This window comes from Furipterus horrens, unplaced genomic scaffold, assembly GCF_987537825.1.
Source record: "Furipterus horrens unplaced genomic scaffold, mFurHor1.1.pri manual_scaffold_1, whole genome shotgun sequence".
NCBI classification, from domain to species: Eukaryota; Metazoa; Chordata; class Mammalia; order Chiroptera; family Furipteridae; genus Furipterus; species Furipterus horrens.
This window is the reverse complement of record NW_028327171.1, coordinates 91,329,252-91,336,023: the sequence shown is the minus strand read 5'-3', so window position 1 is coordinate 91,336,023 and position 6,772 is coordinate 91,329,252. Positions and strand designations below refer to the sequence as shown.

Below are 6,772 nucleotides of genomic sequence, written 5' to 3'. Positions count from 1 at the left end.
AATGTCATTAACTATTCATCCCTAAAAAGGGTTTTATTTTTCTTGGGTTATCTTTTTTTTTTTTTTTTGATTGTCAAATGATCTTTGACTGAAATATTTTCCTTTGTAGTTCTTAACTAGTCGGGCATTCCACTGCTCCACTGTTGATGTCATCTCTGATGTCATGAGGGTAGCGACCTTCAACATTGCAGCCCACAGACCAGGCAGTCCCCAGGATCTCTGTAACGGTTCCAGAGAGTTCTCTAGCTAAAGTTCAGTGCCACATCTGTTGGGCAATGTTGACAATCTCATCAAAAGTGTATTTCCACTGTGCTTAAGGGTTTTTATTTTTGTTTTTGTCTTTCTTCTTTCTGTCTCGTGGTGGTTCTTTGAGCACTTTGATGATCAGGGCAGAGGCAGGAGACACTACTTCAATCTGAGCCTCTCCTGGTCACTTTCACGTCATCCTCAGACTCTTCCAATCACCAGATGCTTTGGTGATGTCGTCACCAATCTCTTTTGGAGACAGGTCCAAGGGGCTGATCTTTGGGGGCCAGGACAGATGTGGCACCAAGTTCACTGCTGGTGCACCCCAGGTATGACTTTGATCTTGTTGGGGTTGAACTTCCCCAGCACAGAGGAGGTGGCTGGTGTCAGATGAACCTGGAGTGGGGATGACTCCATCCAAAAAGCCAAAAAAAGTAAAAAGGGGGTTTTGATTTGACCATACTGAGGTAAATGTTTAGTTTAAAAATTAGATCCAGACAAGAAAAAGCTAAAGGAGTACATCACCACCAAATCAGCATTATATAAAATGCTAAAGGGTCTTCTTTAAGGAGAAGATAAAAAATAAGAATAAAATGGCAACAAATATACATCAACAATTACATCTAAAAAACAAACAAACATGCAGAACGGAAGCAGAATCATAGATACAGAGAACGTTTCCATGGTTGCCGGATGGGAGAGGAGTGGCGTGATGGGCAAAAAGGTGAAGGGATTGAGTAGTACAAATTGGTTGTTATAGAACAGTCACAGGTTGGAAAGTACAGCATAGGAAAGAGCAGCCAAAGAGCATACATGCATGACCCATGGACATTAATAATGATGTGGGGATTGCTTGAGGTAGTGGGGCGGAGGTTGGGGGAAGAATGGGTGGGCTGGATGGAAGTGGGCAAAGGGGGAAAAGTTGGGACAACTGTAATAGCATAATCATAAAATATAATTTTTTAAAAAGTAGATAAACAGCCTTCAGTACTCCCAAAAGGGAAGTAATTCTTCAGAGTCCTAGATAAGAAGAGGCATTTCCTGTAGTAAAGTCCTTTATAAAGGCTCAGGATTAATTAGCAAAGGAAGACTCAATTGACCACTTTAGATCCACATTGAAATGGCAGCAGCACACCTCAGAAATGAGAATTCTTCACAACAGCTGCTTTACTCTGGGAATTCTCCTGGGGCAAAGGATTTGCTGAGTCACTTACCCGGCCATAAAAAACCTTAGTTATTCTCAGTGGAGAAAAAAATAAGGCACACAGAGAAACCTAAACAGCTTTTTTAGGATCTGGAAGGGGATGTGCCATCATTGAAGAAAAATGCCAAGATTGAAAAAATTAAATTTCAGCAGTATGTAAGAACTGGGACTAAGCTGAAGAAGGAACGATGCAGTAAATTAAGAAGGAAAAGAAAATCATGTAGAATCACCTATCTGGCTACCAGAACTACCTCTCTAATTAAGGCTGAATGCTCAAACCTCGCTGCTTGAACTTCAGGATTTCAGATATTTCTAGGTCATTCCAAGGCTGTGCTACCTAACTGTGTGGTCACCGGAATCAGCCTAGTCCAGGGCATGCATACAGGACATGTACACTGATTTGCACCATGGCTCTTTTATCACATTTTGTCAGTCTCAGCCATCTGTGGTCTTAGCAGCACCTTTTTCTTTTTTTCTTGTGCCAAAATCTCTTATATGAAAAAGAATTTCAAAAGAATAAAACTCTTTAAAAGTACAACAGAAACACATAGTCATTTCTTAACAGTCTTCTAAATGCCAATGATCAAGTTTCACATGAGTTTATATGTAAATCCTTCCTGACAGCCTTTGATTTCCTTGCCCAACTCTTCTGTATTGCATTTCAATGGAGTCTCTAACCCCCAGAAGGTTGTCTTGTTGCTACTTTCTAGGTATCCAATAGTAGTCATTCCATGCAGACTTGCTGAATGAGTAGATTCTTAGAGCCAGATGAAAGCAGTTTAATGGACATGAGGTACAGGTAGCAGAACTTTTCTGGAGCCAAAACAAGGGATGTGAATTATTTTTCATGGGCTTTTGAAATAGCAAAATGGAATGAAGCAGCGTTTTTAGGGAATTTTATTCTAATACAATTTTGATTTCGATTGATATACAATACAGGTTTAATGCAGGTGAGGCTAGCATCGGCGTGTTAAATACTTCTATTCACAAAAGGGGTTTAGATTTTCAAGGACTTGTGTGCAAAATGTTCTTCCAGTTTTATTTTTTTTTTTTAATTTTATTTTTTGTTATTCAATTACAGTTGTCCCATTTTTCCCCCATTGCTCCCCCCTCCCAGCCCATCCCTTCTCCCACAATCATATCCCTCCCCGTTGTCCATGTCCATGAGTCATTCATATACGTTCCTTGACCTGACCCTTCCCTTACTTATCCCCCTTCTCTCCCTCCCCCCTCCCCCCTACTGACTACTATTCTAGTCTTTGCCTATTTAGTTCGTTTGTTTGTGTTGCTCTTTAGTTTCCTGTATTGGGTGATATCATATGGTATTTTGCTTTCTTTGCCTGGCTTAAAAATATGGAACGCTTCACGAATTTGCGTGTCATCCTTGCGCAGGGGCCATGCTAATCTTCTCTGTATCGTTCCAATTTTTAGTATATGTGCTGCCGAAGCGAGCACTGTTCTTCCAGTTTTAATATACTGCTGTAAATCCCCCAGCCAATATTTACTATGGGAGAAGTGAAAATTTAAACTTATTTTATAAAACGTCTTAACTTCTCCAGTACTTATATGAAGGATTATATGTATATCTTGGAGAAAAATTTTAAAAATTACTATCAATTCTGACTTCCTATTAAATATATGTCAATAAGTGTTTCATATTAGATGGTAACTCATTACCTATTTTTGTACCTACCTTGTATTATACTTCAATTGTTTGTATACTTTTTCAGTGCTTACATGTTTATTTCTGAAAGATAAGAATTTTATCTAATTCGCTTTTCAGAAGCACCACAGATATGGTGTCCAATAGTAGAAAAGATTAGGAAAAAATAATCATTATAGTTGAATATGTTTCTTGGAAATATTTTCATGCTGGCTTTAAAACCATTTTGATTTTTGACATTAAACTGTGAAGGCCTATTTGTATGCGCTTTCCCTTTTCCCCTTTTGTTCTCCATCACTCTCAAGACACTTTGAATTCTCACATTTCTCTCTTCTGACTCTGCAGTACACACTGGAGACAAAACGACCTTTTGCAAAATTCCTTAGGGTAAGAGATCTCCAGTTGTGGGGGCGGGGGGGTGCCTTAAAGTAAGAGCTACCATTTTATCTCTTCCAGCAAGGGATTTCACTTGATGCTTTAACTTCTGACCTATTAACCCAGAATGCCAGACTTTAAAGATGTTTTGTACCAGCCTTCTAGAGGTCATCCAAAATTTTGTCTTTACCTATCACCCATAATACATTTCACTCTTGCAAGTTTGGGGAAGAAAACAGTGGGAACAGGGTTGGAGGGAAAAGTGTAAAGGACATATAAAAGTTTATGAAAGTTTTATGTAAAATCATAAAAATTTTAGCACTTATGCCTTTCTAGTCATTAAGTCTAGCAAAGAGAAAAGATCATAAAAGAATGACATGTTAAGAAAGGGCTTTGTTTGATCAAGTTAAATCTCCTTGGAAAATTGTGGATCAAAAAAAGGTAAATATAGAAGTATGCAATTTGAAGTCTTTTCTACTTTCAAATAATCTTCACTCCAGCCTTATCATTCTTGTAGCTTGTGGATTCCTTTTGTTTTAGACAGGTAATAAGACGTATTTTTGGAATTGTGAGGTGACACATAAAAAAAAATAGTTCATATCAAAAGATTCGTTTTTAAAGGCTTCATCTAAAGTACTTACACGTGGGCTCTCTGCTCCTCCTGTTGCACAGACAGCCGCGTCTTCCTGCACAGGGCCGGCCTCAACCCTGAGTCACGATGGTAAAGGTCAGAGTGAACAGATGTGGCCGTACTGGGCGCCTGATTACCAGGGCTGCTTTTTACCCTGGCAAAGTGAATATTGTCACCATCAATGATCTCTTCATTGCCCTCAAATACATGGTCAACATGTTTCAGTATGATTCTACTCATGGCAACTTCAAAGGCACAGTGAAGGCCGAGAACAGGAAGCTTGTCATCAATGGAGAGTCCTTCTCCATCTTCCAGGAGTGAGAGGCTGCTAACATCAATGGGGGTGATGCTGGTGCTGAATATGTTGTCCACTGGTGTCTTCACTACCATGGAGAAAGCTGGGGCTCATTTGAAGGGTGGAGCCAAGACGGTCATCATCTCTGCCCCTTCTGTGGAGGCCCCCATGTTTGTAAGCTATGACAAGTATGACGACAACTCCACGAAGATTGTCAGCAATGCCTCCTACAACACCAACTGCTTGGTCTCCTTGACCAACGTCATACATGACAGTTTTGGCATCACGGACGGACTCATGATCACAGTCCATGACATCACTGCCACCTGGAAGACTGTGGATGGCCCCTCTGAAGAGCTGGGTGTGATGGCTGAGGGGCTGCCCAGAACACCATCCCTGCTTCTACTGGCACTCCCAAGGCTGTGGGTAGGGTCATCCCTGAGCTGAATGGGAAGCTCACTAGCATGGCCTTCTATGTCCCCACCCAAAAGTGTTGGTCGTGGATCTGACCTGCTGTTTAGAGAAAGGTGCCAAATATATCAAAAAGGTGGTGAAGCAGGCATCAGCAGGCTCCCTCAAGGGCATCCTGGGCTATACTGAGGACCAGGCTATCTCCTGCAACTTTTAAGAGTGACACCCACTCCTGCACCTTCGATGCTGGGGCTGGCATTGCCCTCAATGACCACTTTGTCAGTCTCATTTCCTGGTATGACAATGAACTTGGCTACAACAACAGGGTGGTGGGCCTTATGGTCCACTTGACCTCCAAGGAGTAAGAGCCCCCTGGATCACCAGCCCCAGCAACAGGAAGAGAGGCCCTCAGCTGCTGGCGAGTCCTTGCTGCAAATCGATTCCCCAACACACTGAGAATTTCCTGACCTCCAGTTTCCTAGACTGCCTAAAAAGGGGAGGGGCTTAGCGAGCCCTGCCTTGTCATGCACCATCAATAAAATTCACTGTACTCAGCCAAATAAATATTTATATATGAAATCACACTTCTAGGATAAATCTATCTGAGGTGGGGTGATGAAATGGAGGAAAATAAGCAAATTAGAAATGAAACAAATTGAGAAAATGTTATTTGCTGACATGGAATTCAATATACTAGCCTACTTTTGCATATATTTTTCCCTAATTTCAAAAGGTGAAGAGGTTTCTGATGAATTATAACTAACAAGTTTATGTCCTTTCAGTATGCATGCAATGGAGCGTTTAACTCACTTATTAAGAAGCATTTTATTTTCCTTGAGATTGCATGTCCCACCTGAAAAGATGTAGTATTGTCTAATACATGTAGGACCATAAAACCACATATATGTATATTCTGCCACCTTTTTATTCTAACAGTATTGTTTGGTAAACAGCCCCCCCCCCCCCAAACACATGACTCTCGGTGCTCCAAAGGAAGTGCACTGTAGTATTAGAAAAGAGTAATTCATTAGGCAGACTGATTTCAGAGAAAAATCTTAATAGTGCTCCATATTGAGATAGCTATGTGACTTTAACTTAGTTGCCCACACCATCGTACCTCCTGAAACTGCTTACCCCTAATGCATCATCTCCTACAAGTTGAGTACAAAGGAAGTTATACTTAGCATCTCTTTTCAATATTCTTTAACATATTTGCCTTAGAGTTGAAATAAAAATACAATCAATGACTACCATTTAATGAGTATGTCCATTACAGGCCCTATGCCAACATTTCTGAACCTACTCTTTTAGTCTCAGTGATGGCGTGAGGAGGCAGTATCAACACCATCGTTTAGATGAGTGAAGTGTGGTTCAGAGAGGGTAAGAAACCCTGTGGGAAGCTGAAGCCAGAATCTGAAGCCAAGTCTGTCTGAATGCAAAGCCTGTTTTATATAATTATACCAAACATGTATTTGTATCCTGTATTATTCCAAATAAAACATATCCAAGGTCCTAAGGTTCAGAAACAGTGTACTTAGCAAATCTGAGGTCCGAGTTTATAATTTAGGTTATAGTCTTAATGTCATTTGCCTAAGTTGTTATAGTTCAGGGAAAGACAGGATGTTCAGCTCACACTTTTCCCAGTGAGGCGCCTCAAAGATTCTTGTCCTGAGGAGGAGACTAAAGCAGATCTCCGTTCGGCTGATTTCTGCTCCACACAGTAGGGAAACACAACTGCCTGCCAGACAATGATGAATCCCAGGCCAACAATTTAGGGGAGACCATCATTTGAACATCCTGAAATAGGTTCCTTTTATGAAAGTATTGTCTATTTTTCACGGGCATGGTATACTGAAGGCACATGCTCTATGGCCGGTAGTGTGAACATAAAGAAATATATTTGAATATCTTTAAAATATTTCAAATTTTTATTAAATATTTTATTCA

At 40.5% G+C, this 6,772-nt stretch overlaps 1 non-coding gene and 1 pseudogene across 1 annotated transcript; one reads left to right on the top strand and one right to left on the bottom strand.

Moving 5' to 3' along the window:
* Positions 1-2,797: 2,797 nt before the first annotated feature.
* On the bottom strand, positions 2,798-2,905 carry LOC150021472 (U6 spliceosomal RNA). Its single transcript, XR_016513914.1, has one exon. It is a non-coding gene; the product is annotated as a U6 spliceosomal RNA (small nuclear RNA).
* A 1,301-nt stretch (positions 2,906-4,206) lies between these two features.
* LOC150021471 (glyceraldehyde-3-phosphate dehydrogenase pseudogene) lies at positions 4,207-5,190 on the top strand (annotated as a pseudogene).
* Positions 5,191-6,772: the final 1,582 nt, after the last annotated feature.